Here is a 15,502-nt window from a genome sequence, read left to right as displayed (position 1 = left end):
GTAGTGAATGTAGCATAATGAGGCTAAAATTCAAGGTATGCATGTGAGATGGTTCTCGAGCTGGAGTGAGTGGTCATGGCTCCTTTTAGTGACGAGGGGTCTACAAAGATGAAGGGAGCCATGAAGGGGGTTTCTATCAACCAACATGAATGTTTATCATATGCAAGGGTGAGATGGTGATAAACATGGTCGAGATGATGGACCTTATGGTGCATTTTGGAGAAATGATGTCAGGATATGCAAATATTTTAGGAGGAAGCCTATCATGTTGAGTGGAGAATGATACCTGCTCTATTATTTGCTTGTCGGGTTGTTGACCATGTGTGATGTTCCTGCAATGGATACAAGAAAAACCCGAAGTGAAAGCGTTGCTCAAGACACACATATATAATTAATGTTATGGATTTAGAGAGCTAGAGAAGTGCCTGATAGTAGTTTTTGAGTTGTGTGACAGGCCAAAAAATTATTTTTTGCATTTACTGGAACAAAGGGTTCCATGATGAAGATGTCATGGGACTGATCTTCGCGTCTCTTCCGGTTTTGTCAACGGAGATCCCAAGCTTCTGTAATGTATCCCAATAGATGGAAAAAAGGGCAATAGATAAGGCAAAGGGGCCCAAATATCACTCATTTGCATTGCTGAGCTGTTGCGGTCAGCCTGAGTACCCAAGATTCGCATGGAGAGAGACAGATAAGAGCTTGAGCCTTAGCCTTTGTAAATTTGGGTTTTCTAGGTTAGGTAAGTCATACAGGGGTCCCCTATATGACCCTTTTAAGGGTAACTTAGCTTGACCACACGGGTGACTCATCCTGAGTCGCATGATCTTCACGCGAAACTTGATGTTTCACACGAAGACTTCACGCAAAAGTGATAATCAGACATGCATTGCACACATCACAGTTTGGGATTTGTGCGACGAACCCTTTCAGGATTCATCACACATTTCTCACCATTTAGCGCAGTGCACACACGCGTGTACAAGATACAAGCATGCGCACCGTGCAATTTTTTGGAAGAAAGACGTGAACACCATGCGCTTTTTTAGGAAACAGGCGCGCGGTGGGGAAAATGATTGATTTTTTTCCCATTTTTTCCTTTTTTGAGGACCTGAGGGGTCCACTTTTTTTATATGTGGTATCCTGGGTGGTAGGATGATTTGGAGGTAGGGATTCTAGGTGTCTCTTTGGGCTGCTATGGCATAGGATCCTGCAGCAAGCCAACAATTGGTTCAGTGGGGGTTGCTGAAGTTTTTCCAGAACCCTTTGATGAGGTTGCAAGATAGGTTCCTGTGATTTTTGGTGCAATGCTGGGACGCAGACCGTTAAATGATGGTCATACAACTCACTAACCTCCAGATATTGGTGCAGACCAATATCTATTTTGTGACTGTATTTGTGTCACACGGGGAGGTGCTTCCCTATCCATTGCCAACTGGGCATGTGGATATTCGTATTTGGGCTGAGGTTGAGGGTCACTGTGGCTCTAACCCTTAAGAGGAGGGCTGCGTTAGGATCACAACTATTCTAGACTTAGCTGAGTGAGCAACGTTGGCTATGATTGTCAGAGTGGTGGGGTCGGCATCCTCAAACTGATGTTAAAGGCGACACATAATAGTGCTGCAACATCTGTAGGTGGGGCAGTTTTTTGAAAGGCAGACTTCTTCGTTAATGGATTCTCTCCCAACTTACACAAGTTCAACATGGTGCATTGAAGAGTTTTTGTTTCAGGAGTGTGATATGTAGCATACTCTACTAGTGGGTTGTCATGCTTCACCCAGTCCTTGCAGTTCCAGTGGGCCCTGCTTGGGACCCTTGCATGTGCCGTTGGGGAGGGGTGACACTGAGAGACGGCGGTGGAGCGACATGGTGTTACTGGAATGCCATGGTAGAGGGTTGGTTTAACTCCAACCCTCAACTAATCTTTGATTTTCCATACCATGGAGCCAACTTATAGGGAGATCCAGATATGGGGCTTCCTCCAAGTGTTGCCTGGGGACCAACAAGTATCTCTTTTTATTTCTGCATTTTTATGCATATGTGTGTTTTTCATGTATTTATGATTTACGATGATATTGACACTATGTATTGTTTACTTGTAGATGCGGGGTCTAAGGGACATCCAATGGCCTATCTGGTAGGCCATGACCCGAGGCATATGGGTGTAGTATGGGATGCTCCTATTTCTTAGAGAACCAGGATGGCGAGGCCCTCGCCTGCTCCTCGGGGTGCTATAGAGTGACGAGCACAACGACGCAGGTTCAAAACTAGTGGGACCTCATGAGAGGGGGTGATGGATGTAGAGAGACTGGTTGTGCTTGTTGAGGATGCAGAGGCATGACTAGCGGCAACAGAGGCAGAGTTACGGAGTTACCTTGACTCCTGGAGCCGTGTTGAGTCCCTGACTAGAGGTTTGCCTACTGATGGATGGGACAGCCTGGCGAATGTTGTAGTGGAGAATACGATGTCCCTACAGAGAGTACATTGACCTGTTTTGTGCCATATTGCCATGGCTATGGCTACAGCTGGTCCTATTTTGGCTCTGGACGCGGAGATTGAGCCCCATGATACTTAGACGGACGTGATGTTTTGTTTTTTGATGAGATGATGTATGTACCAGGGCAAGCACCCATTTATGAGGATGCTCCCCTATCTTTTGTTGACTTATTCCTCCTGGTTGTGGACTAGTGATTTGTACTCGTATAATTTTTTTGATGTATATATATACGAGATCATTTTTTGGCGGCTCACATGATGTGATACATGCGTCTATACTTTTGATGTATTTATGAATTTATATTCTTTTAGATGTATCTTATGCTGATGTTTTATGTATCTTGATGGTTATATATATGCGATGCATGCCAGTCTAGGATTTGATTAGCAATGTGATCAACTATATGATTTTGATCTCTTGGTATATGTGTAAATGTGATATGATCAAAATATCTAGCTAACCTTTGTGCATGCATGCATTTCCAAAAAAGACATGAATCATGGATTTGAAACGTCCTGTTTAATTGTGATACTACGAGATGGGAATCAAGGAATACATGCACGTGACAGATACCTAGGTGGGCAAGAGGCTTATGACGACATCGTATTCTGATTGATTGTTGGTGGCTGATCCAATACAAATTTTATTAAAGAGACGAGTTGTCTGGTTAGGAGAGTATATGGCCCATGCTGCAGCAGTGATATTTTGTGACCATCGAGATGCACCATCAGTGAACTCGTGGTGATAAGCTAGCGGAAGATCCATCTATTGACATGCGATGAGAGAATGGGTTGTTTAGAATAAATCCATGATGAGGTGATCATCATAAAAAATAAGTCATTGTACATACATGTTTTACTGTAACATTTTATGGATGAAATGTTTTGAGGTAGAGACCATTGGCGAGATTTATTGGGCAAGTCCCATCGAGATTTGATAGTATGTATGCCCCCCTGTGGAGGAAATTCTTGATGATGTCTGGGCCCTTGCAAAGAGTTTCAAACTTTCTAGGTCCTATTTTTTCTTGGGAAACATCGTAGCAAAGGACTAATTCTCCCTCGGTGAATGTCTGAGGGTTAACGTTGTGGTCGAATGAGGCCTTGACCCTCTTTTTGTGGGCTTCATTATTTTGAAGGGATTCTCGCCAACATTCATTGACAAGGTCTAGCTGCACCAACCTTTGTTTCCAAATATTTGGTGTCTTTGAAAAGCTCGATGGCTAAGTGTAAAGTGGGGATCTCAAACCCAATAGGAAGTACTGCTTCTATACCATATACGAGTTGGAAGGGTTTGAACCCTATGGATTCTTATACTGCGGTGCGGTAAATCTGTTTGGTCAATTTAATGTTCTTAAATTGCAAGCATAAATTATTGACCAGAGTTGGTAAAATTATGAAGTGCAGGTGCACTATATATGCTAGAAGCCTATTCTTTCATTTAGTAAGATGATGGTTATGTTTGTTGCTATCTAGATTTTCATTAGAGTTAGATTTCTACAAATTAATACTTGAAAGTTAATCTACTATTAGAATAAATGAGAGTTAAGCTATTGTTAGATTAATCTATCAAATCGTATCTAATTGAGTATCATTCTAAAATGTCTTATGTTATTCATCCTAAAATTATGAATCTATATAAACACTTTGTTGCTATGAAACAGAGTATTGGAATTCAAACAAAATCTTGTCTACGAAATATATATACAAATTCTGATCTTAAAGAGCATGAAAGAAATATCTAATTACAAACTACAGAGTGATATAAATTTTGATTCTAGAAAGAATGGAAATACTACCTGTAATGAAGTGAAAAACGTTAAAGGAATAAACTATTAAATGACTGCAAGCATAACGAAATATGAAATGGTAAACAAGATAATCTGAGTTCTATGAAATAATGAAAACAACGAAGTAATTAAACTAGAATGCAGTGATAACAGAAAGCAATTGAATGAAAACAATTATAAAGAAATGAAATGAAAATGAACTAAAAACATTCACTGTTTGCAGGGGCCCTCCGCATCCAGTAGGTATAATTCACAGTCACATATGCATTGAATCACAGAAAGGTAACTTCAAATTAATACAAGAACGAAGGTCTGGTTCACAATTTCTTCAGCAATTAACTAATACTTCCACCCTCATATCGTTTATAGAGGATACATATTTATATAAAATGTGTGCTCAATCAGTTGAGACTTCTATGCCTACAGGTTTGTTGTTCAATCCTAATTCAAATATGAAACTAGACAAGAAAAGTGTTATTTCATCGATTTTCTATTTGGAAAGCAAATCGAGAAAACATGAGGTGCCCTAACTTTTGCTGCTATGTGTTGACCTGTGTCTTTGACCGTGCCAATGTGTGATTCCTTTGGTGAATTGGCTTGAGTGAATAGGAGGAGATCCATGAGGGGATCGATCCTCAACTACCCATATGCTTAGTTTCTTCATTGGTGCACCAGAACCCTGCGAACCATGGAGGTAGCTGCAGATTTATAAAATGGCTGCAGAATCATGTTAATTCCTTAGCTAATGCACACTTTAATATAACAATACGGAAAATTAACACATATGAAAAATAAGACATGCAAGATTTGTTACCTTATCAAAATATATGATTTACTACCTTTATTGAGGTGATAGTGATGATGAAAAAGAGGAAAATGGTGGGAAAAAGGGGGTCAAAACAAAATAGTTATGGAACTCTACATTCCCCCACACTGAAGAGTTTGTATGTCCTCATACAAATTGCAAAATTGATATCTTGAACTACTACATTTTTTTGGACACTTCTGCCAGTACATCCAACTTCAACTTTTTCACTTTCTTTCTAGTAATTTCCATCCTTGGTTTCCTCATGAGAATCTTGTATTTCAAGTTTATAACTTGTTTCTATAAAGCCTTGTTTTTCTTCTTCAGTTTCTTGTTCTTATTAAACCACAGACTTAGATGTAAGAGGAAATTGTCACTCTTAGCTATTTGAATTTCATTCTGTGCTTTCAAGGCTTGATTTTAATTTTTAATTTACCTATTTAATGTCTCCAGTTCAAAGATTTTTGTTTCAATACATTGACTACTGGAGGTTCTTGTGGCTCATTAAACTGATTTTCTCCTTATCCTTGAATTGGAATTTATTTTCTTGTTGCGTCCCTTTTCTCTAGGGACTCAATATAATCATAGATCTCTTGCTGCACTAGATCAATCTCTGGCGTTCTTCGTCTTGGACTCTAAGGAGGCGATGTGACAGTTGGTGATGAAACCCTCGGTGGTGAAACCCTTGGTGACAAAACCCTTGGTGATGAAACCCTTGGAGATGAAACCCTTGGAGGAGTTCCTGAATCTTCTTCTTCTGCTTCTGAGTTTTCTTCTATTTCTATACTGACATGCTTTGTGCTCTTTGAGGGTAGTCCTTTTGCTGAGTTGAGTCTGGTACTCCTTCTTAAACCTATGACAGGGGTCTTTTGAGTTTTCTTCCTTTCTGTTTTAGGCTTCTCTACTTGTGATGAAATCTCTGTTTCTTTACTGGCTTTCTTTCTTCTAACATTTCTTTTGTTTATTTTCTCTAAAACTTTTGCAAGAGGATGTCATCTTCTGACAGTTTCTGTGGCTGTTGTGGTTCTTGTTCCTATGTCTTATCAATTTTTATTTTCCTTCCCCTCTTAGGTCTGCTGCTATTTGGTTTCCCATGAGTTTCTTCCTGAAAGTGATTTCTTACTAAAAATCTTTCCCAATTATCACCTATGTTTTGGAGATGAAATTCAACAAGTATTTTTACTAGACCATGGTGATACATTGTATTATCTATAAACTGAATTCTCCTTTGAACATTTCCTGACATATTTCTAAGACTATTCAGCAAGAAATACGAAAGTTTTATCTCATTTTCTTCAAGAAAATTCATTAGTAGCCAAATATGATAGAAAAACATACATCCAAACCTTCCTTTGCAGGTAACAATTTTTTGGATTATTAGAAGTAGGTTCCTCCACTTACTTTTCAATGTCGTGCTTGGGATGCCCTTCTTGAAAATGGTGGTGTCCATGCTTGGTTTCTTCAGGAAAACCTTCCAGTCCTCTGTTTCAATACCTCTGTTCTTGAACCATTTCTCTCCAATCCGCGACAGTCCAGTGGCTTCGGCTATAAATGACTCTGTCACTGTGAATTTGATGTCCCCTATCTCCACTTCAACTCCATCAAAGGCCCTGGCGAAGGATTTGGTCACTTCTCTATGGAAGCCATCAAATTTCTCTACAAATTCTAGCCACTGCGCTTTCTGCAATAATTCTTTTGTCTGTGGATACCCCTCCAAAAATTTCTTCCCTGTTGGCTCTGTTCTGACTATCACACCCATGGCCGAGAAGCTTTGTTTCAAAACTGTTTTGTTTGACAGGGTAGGATGGCTTGGTAGGGTTTTTAGAGCAGAGAGGCCAAGAGTGTGAGTGATGGAATAATGAGAGCGTAGGTAGTGAGGGTATAAGGAAATGAGGCAGAATCTAACTGTTAAGATCATTCATGCTTATGTTTTGGACGACCGATTCAATGGATCAGGATATGAGCTATGATGACTGGAAGTGAATGGTGGATTTATGCAAGATTTGATATGACACGACCAACTCTTTGCAATAATGATTTTGATTTTTTGGTAGTACTATGTCTTACAATTCATATATGTAATGTTTTGATCCCTATTATTAAATTAAAGAAATGCATACCTTTAATTTATTTTCTTGCTAACCTTTGGTTTCCTTTTATGTTGTCTTCAGGTACTTTGCAGTGGAGGGAGTCAATCATTCCTTCAATTGCATGATCAGAGGTGTCTGTCAAATTGGCTACAGAAAGTCATCAGAGCTGCAGAAAATCAATAATTTTGTAGCTATTTATTCTTTTTGAAAAGAAAGGGATAAAAGAAGATGGATTTCTAGAAAATGGGATACAAAGAAAATTTAAGATGCCAAGAATTCTTGGTTTTCATCTTGAATTTTTTGCATAAACATGCCAACAATTGTTGGTTTTCATGTTTATACATATTTATTTTTTATTATTTTATTATATATATATATATATATATATATATATATATATATATATATATATATATATATATATATATATATATATATATATATATATATAGATATATATATATATATATATATATATATATGAAAAAGAAAATTTTAAGGTGGAGAAGAAGAAGAATTCTTCTTAACCAACTTCAAATCAGAGTTGTCCTGGAAAAGCTTTACAAATTCCTTTGTCATTGGTTGTGATAGATCCTGAGTCAATGTCCATTCACTAGGAGAGGAAATTTTTCTTCATCAATAGTTCTAATTCTGACTGCTCCATTATCAAAAACATTTTCAATCTCATAAGGCCCAAGCTAGTGAGTTTGAAATTTTCCTTGGAATTTTTTTAACTTTGAATCAAAGTGTAATGCCCAGTCTCCTGGCTGAATTTTTCTTTCTTTGATGTACTTATCATGCCATCTAGATCTCTGTTGCTGGACTAACTAGTCCTCTGGATAAAATCTTGCCTTATTTCATCAAGCTCATTGAGTTGTCCCATTCTTTTCTTTTATGCTTCTAATAAGTCAAGTCCCAACTTGACTATTGTCTTCTAGGTCTGAATCTGGAACTCAATTGGAAATAGGACCTACTTCCCATAAACAAGTTCATAGGGAGTATGCCCTATAGTGTTTCTCCATGTGGTATGGTAGGCCCATAAAGCTTCTAGAATATTTTCTGCCCAGTCCCTTCTGTGCAAGTCAACTATCTCGGTGAGGATTTCTTCAATCACTTTGTTGGTAGACTCTACTTGTCCATTTTCTTGTGGATGGTATGGAGTAGACTTCCGATGCTTGATTTTATATTCTTCCACTATCTTTTTCACTACTTTGGATGTAAATTTCTTTCCTTGATCTATTACAATTTCTCTTGGGACACCAAAATGAGTAAAAATATCCTAAAAAAGAAATGAAACTACAACATTTTCAATAGAAAAAGAAAGTGCTTTAGCTTCTACCCATTTAGTAACATAATCAGTGCATACAAGAATATATTTTTGTTTTGTTTTGAAGATGGATTAATTGGTCCAACAAAATCCAAAGCCCATTTTTCAAAAGGTTCGATGAGTACCTGAGGCTGTAGTGGAATTTCGTCTAAAGGAATAGGTTTCCCCATTCTTTGACAACTATCACACCTCTTAACATATTCCTTGGCATCCTTAAAAAGAGAAGGCCAATAATATCCTAAGAGAAGGACTTTATAAGCAGTTCTTTTTTCAGCAAAATGAGATCCACATGGTTCAACATGGCATGCTTTAAGTATTTCAGGTATTTTATCTTCTCTTACACACCTTCGGATGATGAGATCTAGTCTTGTCTTGTATAATTCTTCATTTACCCATGAATAAGATGCACTTGTTTGGATTATTATTCTCTTTTCTCTAGCAAACAAATAGGAGGATAACTTTCTTGAAACTAAATAATTGGCAATATCTGCAAACCAAGGTGATTTAGTAAACACTGCAAAAACATATTCATCAGGAAACTTATCCTCTACAGGTATATCATTGTTATCATTTTGAATTCTAGATAAAAATTCAGCAATTGTGTTTTGTTTTCCAGGTTGGTCTAGAATGGTGATATTGAATTCTTGTAACAGTAATAGCCATCTTGTTACTCTACCATTAGTAACTGGTTTATTCATTAAATATCTAATGGCAGAATGGTCTATATGAACGAAAGTTTCATAGCTAGTAATGTAATGTCTAAATTTATTAATGGCATGAATGACAACTAAAAACTCCTTCTTAGTTACAATATAATTTAGCTCTGCAGGAGTTAAATTTTTACTGGTATAATAAATGGCATAAGGAGTGAGGTATTTTTGTCCTAACATAGCTCCTAGAGCTGTATCTGAAGCATCAGTTGATATATGAAAAGGCAATTTCCAATTAGGTCCTTTTAAGATGGGTGCTTTAGAGATCTTCTTTTTCAAAGTTTCAAAAGCCTTTTGACAATCAGAGTTCCAACTAAATTCATAGTCTTTGGTAAGTAATTTGAAGAGTGGAGATGCAATATTTGTGAAGTTTTCTATGAATCTTCTATAATATTCAGTAAAACCAAGAAAAATCCTAACATCTCATTGACAGCTTGGGATTGATCATTTGGAAATAAATTCTACCTTAGATGAGTATACCTTAATTCCATTTCCTGAAATATGGTGACCTAAAACAATTCCTTCATTAAACATCATAAAACATTTTTCATGACTTAAAGAAAGATTTTCTTCTTTTTATCTTTTGAGAAATTTTTCTAAATTTTCAAGTGCTTCTTCAAAAGAATTTCCATAAACTGTAAAATCATCCATATACACTTCCACACAATCATGAATAAGATCAGAGAAAATTCCTAGTACTTCTCTTTGGAATGTTGCTGGAGCATTTCATAATCCAAAAGGAAGTACTTGGTAAGCATAAGTCCCCCATGGACAGGTGAATGTGGTTTTGTCTTGATCTTTAGGTGCTACTTGAATCTGATTATACCCACTAAAACCATCCAAAAATGAGAAATATTTTTTCCCTGCTAATGTATCTAAAACTTGATCTATGAAAGGAAGTGGAAAGTGATCTTTCAAAGTTGCTTTATTCAATTCCCTGTAATCAATGCATACTCTCCATTTTCCATTTTTCTTAGGAACGATTACTAGGGGTGAAACCCATTGACTGTCTGATATTGGATAGATGAAATTTACATTTAACAGTTTCTACAATTCCTCTTTAACAATTTCTTTTAAGTTTGGATTCATTCTTCTTTGTGGTTATCGATCTAGTCTAGAATTATCTTCAATATAGATGTGATGCATGGAGATTTTAGGATCAATTCCTTTCATATCAGTGTATTCCCATGCATATGCAGAAGAGTGTTTTTGCAATATTTCTACCAGTTTCTTTTTCTGTAATTCTTCCAGGTTTTCATTGATGTTCAAGATTTTTCCTGGAAAAATTTCTATTGAAGAATTTCCAAAATTTTCCATAGAATGTAAAGACATTTGTCTAGATGATAGTCAATATTACATTGTTCTTGAAAAAATTTACTATCGTCACAATATAAAGAGGGTTCATTATTTTCAATTGAATTTAAAATTTGATCCTCCTCATTTATTTGTGCAATAGTGAAAACTAGTTGTATATCATTATCTTCACCTATCCATTCTTCATTTTCTACTTCAATTATTGTTTTTGCAGGTGGGTACAATGTAAATTTCCATGTCGAGCTTCCATCTGAGATAAACATGTCTCCTAATCTACAATTGATAAAGGCATCGATTGTAGCAAACCATGGCCTTCCTAAAATTAATGGATGCCCTCCTAAAATATTCTTGGGTGTTAGAATCATGAAATCAACAGGATATTCCCAAGAATCTAAGGATACATATATATCTTGTAACACACCATTGGGTTTAATTACATACATGTTTGCTAATTGTCACAATGTTGGTGTGTATTGAAGATTAGGAAGCTTCAATTTATCCATACTTTGTTTGCTCATTATGTTTACGGCTGCTCCTAGATCAATCAAAGTGTTTGGTATTTCAGTTCCATTGATGTGTGTTTTCACAATGGGTCTCCCTGGATCTAAATATTTTTGAATTACTATTTTCCCCATCATGATATCTGCAATTTTCCCGACTAATTGAATTATTTTTATTTCTTTTCTTTTTCTGCCTGATCCTTTAATACCCAATTCTTTAATTATTTTTGCAAAAATTGGTATTTCTTTTATTGCTTGTAATAAATGAATTTTTATACATACATTTTTCAATTCATCTAACATATCATAATCAGGCAATATGATTTGCTTTCCTACTCCTTTATCGGTTTTCAACCTTTTAGGAAAAGGTGGCCTTGAGATAGATACTGAAGGTTGTTATATAATAGGAGTATTATTAGAATGTGTGGGACTTTTTTCTGTTTCAATATTTTCTTTTTGAGGAAGGGAAATTTCTTCTTCAGAGTTATTATTATCTTTTTTAGAATTCTTTTCTATTTCCTGAATAACAATAGATGGTTTCTTCCTTTCTAATACTCTACTAAACCTTAATTGAACATTATTCAGATCTAATGGAGTTATCATATAAGTTTGAGGATTTTGTCCTTCTAAGTTGTAAACAGGTTGTGAAGTTTTATTGTTTGGATTTGGGAGTGGTTGAATGGGTAATTGATTTGGTCTTTGTGAAAATGGCAAAGAAAGTTGTGGATTTTCATTTTGAGCTTGAGCTTGAGGTAATTGGTTGGTTTGAGGGAAGTATTGTGGTGGAAAATTTGGATAAGGTGGCGGATATTGTTGATATTGAGAATATCTTCCATAAGGATTTTTCCATCCTTGATTCCAAGATTGTGGTGGTTGAGCCCAAGGTTTCCATGGCATAGGTGGATTCCAATTATTTTGTGAAGATTGTGCAAATTGTTGAGGATTAAAACCTTGAGTTTGATTTGTTTGAGGATTTTGCCATGGTATTTTGGCAATAAAGTAAAGGGGGTCTACCTGATTTGGCATTCCTTCTTCACTAAACACAACCTTAAGACTTGGTATAGAGGGACATTCTTTTGTATCGTGATTTTCCACACATATAACACAAGTTTCTATGCTTTTTAAATCTAAAGGACATTCTCTTAGAGCATGTTTCTTTCTACACCTAGGACAAAAGATGGATAATGCAACATTTTCGACTTTCTGCTTGTTTTGTATTTTAAGGGTGTCAATTTGCTCACTGAGACTCCCTAAAATATCTGTTTTAAAGTTATCAAGAAAACTACCTATTTCTACCCTACTTACTGTCCCGGCTGTAGATTTATTTACTCTTGATAAAAGAGGATCCCTTGAAATTTTTCCTGTTCTTGCTTTACCTCTTGAAATATGTACACATAGATCAAAAATATATGCAAATGGTAACTGAGAAATATCTCCTTTTCCCATTAGATTGAGAATATCAATCCACTCATCTTTAATGGATTTGAGTAAGAGAGCTTTCAAAGTTTCCTCATCTAGATTATTCATTTTTTCCCTTTTGATATTATAAACAAATATTTCGACAAAGTCTTCAAGATTCTCATCTTATTTTTGTACCATTTTTAAGACTACATCTTTGATGCTATGAGGCATACAATAATCCTTATATTTCTCTAAGAATGCATCTTTCATTTGTGCCCATGTCCTTATAGAATTTGTTTCTAAACTCATAAACCACTTTAATGTTGCATCCTTTAAGGTGGCAGGGAACAATTTTAGTTTTTGAGAATCATGCAGATAATCATATGATCTACATAATACTTCAAATTCAAAGAGAAATGTCTCTGGGTCTTCACTTCTTATTCCATGAAAATTGGGGAGAATAGAGGGCGAGATGTTTTTCATTGTTAATGTTGTATCTTCATCAAGGATAGGGAACCCAAAAGGTTCTGGATCTCCTCTTCCTCTTCCTCTACCACCCCCTCTGTTTCCTCCTTCTCCTCCTCCAATCCTATGCTTTTCACCATTGACATTGTGTACTTCTCCTTCTCCTTCTCCAACCATGATGGATTCCTTAGAAGAGATATCTGGTTCTACAATAGTATTATCTAGTTTTTCTTCTATTTCTTCTGGTTCCTCTATCAATGGTTTGAAGTAAGTTTCTTCTTCTTCTTCTTCTTCAGAAGGAACTTCCAACTCTTGAGCTAAAAGTTGTTCCCCAGTTGAAGATAGGAAAACTATTCCAGTTGTTGGAGATGTAGGATCTACTTCTATCACAACCTCTGTTGATGAAGTTGGTGAACCTTTAGATTGGATTTCAGATCTTAAGACTTCAGGAAGTCTATATTGGCCTACTATGGATGGAATTTGAGTTTGTGTGGGTGGTGTGGCACTACGAGGTCGTGGTGGAGTGAGTGATGATGTAGGAATTGAACTTCTTCCTCGACCTACAAACCTACCTCTAGAGTCTCTTTCCCTATGCATGTCATGTTTTTATTTGATTTTTTTTTAAGGCTTCTATTTACACTTCCCCGACAATGGCACCAAAATGTTTGGTCAATTTAATGTTCTTAAATTGAAAGAATAAATTATCGACCAGAGTTGGTAAACTTATGAAGTGCAAGTGCACTATATATGCTAAAAGAATATTATTTCGTTTAGTAAGATGATAGTTATGATTGTTGTTATCTAGATTTTCATTAGAGTTAGATTTCTATAAATTAATACTTGAAAGTTAAGCTACTGTTAGAATAAATGAGAGTTAAGCTATTGTTAGATTAATCTATCAAATCGTATCTAATTGAGTATCATTATAAAATGTCTTATGTTATTCATCCTAAAATTATGAATCTATATAAACACTTTGCTGCTATGAAACAAAGTATTGGAATTCAAACAAAAGCTTGTCTATGAAATATATATACAAATTATAATCTTAAATAGAATGAAATAAATATCTAATTACAAACTATAGGGTGATATAAATTATGATTCTAGAAAGCATGGAAAGACTATTTGTAATGAAGCAAAAAAATGTTGAAGGACTAAACTATTAAATGACTGCAAGTGTAACGAAATACAAAATGGTAAACGAGATAATCTGAGTTATACGAAATAATGAAAACATCGAAGTAATTAAACTAGAATGCAGTGATAAGAGAAAGCATTTGAATGAAAACAACGATAACGCAACAAAATGAAACTAAACTAAAAACCTTGACTGTCTGCAGGGGCCCTCTACATTCAGTAGGTATAATTCACACTCACATGCACATCGAATCACAGAAAGGTAACTTCAAATTAATACAAGAATGAAGGTCTGGTTCACAATTTCTTCAACAATTAACTAATACTTCCTCCCTAATATCGTTTACAAAGGATACATATTTATATAAAATGCATGCTCAATCAGTTGAGACTTCTATGCCTACAGGTTGTTGTTCAATCCTAATTCAAATATGAAACTAGATAGGAAAAGCATTATTTCATCGATTTTCTATTTGGAAAGCAAATCGAGAAAACGTGATGCGCCTAAAATTTTGTTGCTATGTGTTGACCTGTGTCTTTGACCACGCCACTATTTGATTCCTTCGGTGTATTGGCTCGAGTGAATAGGAGGAGATCCATGAGGAGATTGATCCTCAACTACCCATATGCTTAGTTGCTTCATTAGCACACTAGAACCCTGTGAACCATGGAGGTAGCTACAGATTTATAAAATGGCTGTAGAATCATGTTAATTCCGTAACTGATGCACTCTTTAATATAACAATAAGGAACATTAACACATATGAAAAATAAGGCATGAAAGAGTTGTTACCTTATCAAAATCTATGATTTAATACCTTTATTGAGTTGATAGTGATGATGAAAAAGAGGAAAATGCTGGAAAAAAGGGTGTCAAAACAAAACAGTTATGGAACTCTACAATTCCCACAGGGCGAAGAACACCATGTGGTGCCAATTATTTTTGTGAGTGTTCACCATACACTGTAACATAGTTTTGAAGACCTTGTTGACGACTTATACTTTCCCATTGGACTAGGGGTAGTATGGTGATGCAAACTCGTGAGAGAAACCAAGGTTCTCGGACAACTCTTGAAAGATTTAGTTTTCGAAATGTTTACCATGGTGTGACACCAATTCTTTGGTAACACCGAACCACGTTATGACGTGGTTGAAGAAAAAATGTGAATCGGTTTTAGCGATGTTATTATATGTGGGCATTGCTTCTGCCCATTTGGTAAAATAGTCCAAAATGACTACAATGTATTTGTGGATGCCGGACGATGGGGGGTTATAGGTCATAAATTCGACACCTAATTCACAGAAGGGGTCAACCACTATAAATGGATGTAAGGGGGTAGGTGGTGCACTTACCTTATGAGAGTATATTTGGCATCGCTCACATCTTTTGACTGCTTGTATACGATTGTGGAAGAGGGTGGGCCAAAAATAACCAGCACAAAGGATATTTTGGGCTGTGGCCATTCCTGA

This window comes from Pinus tabuliformis, chromosome 4_2, assembly GCF_031772625.1.
Source record: "Pinus tabuliformis cultivar Carrire ecotype Pingquan chromosome 4_2, CPIR1, whole genome shotgun sequence".
Lineage (NCBI taxonomy): Eukaryota > Viridiplantae > Streptophyta > Pinopsida > Pinales > Pinaceae > Pinus > Pinus tabuliformis.
This window is presented reverse-complemented; position numbering follows the sequence as displayed.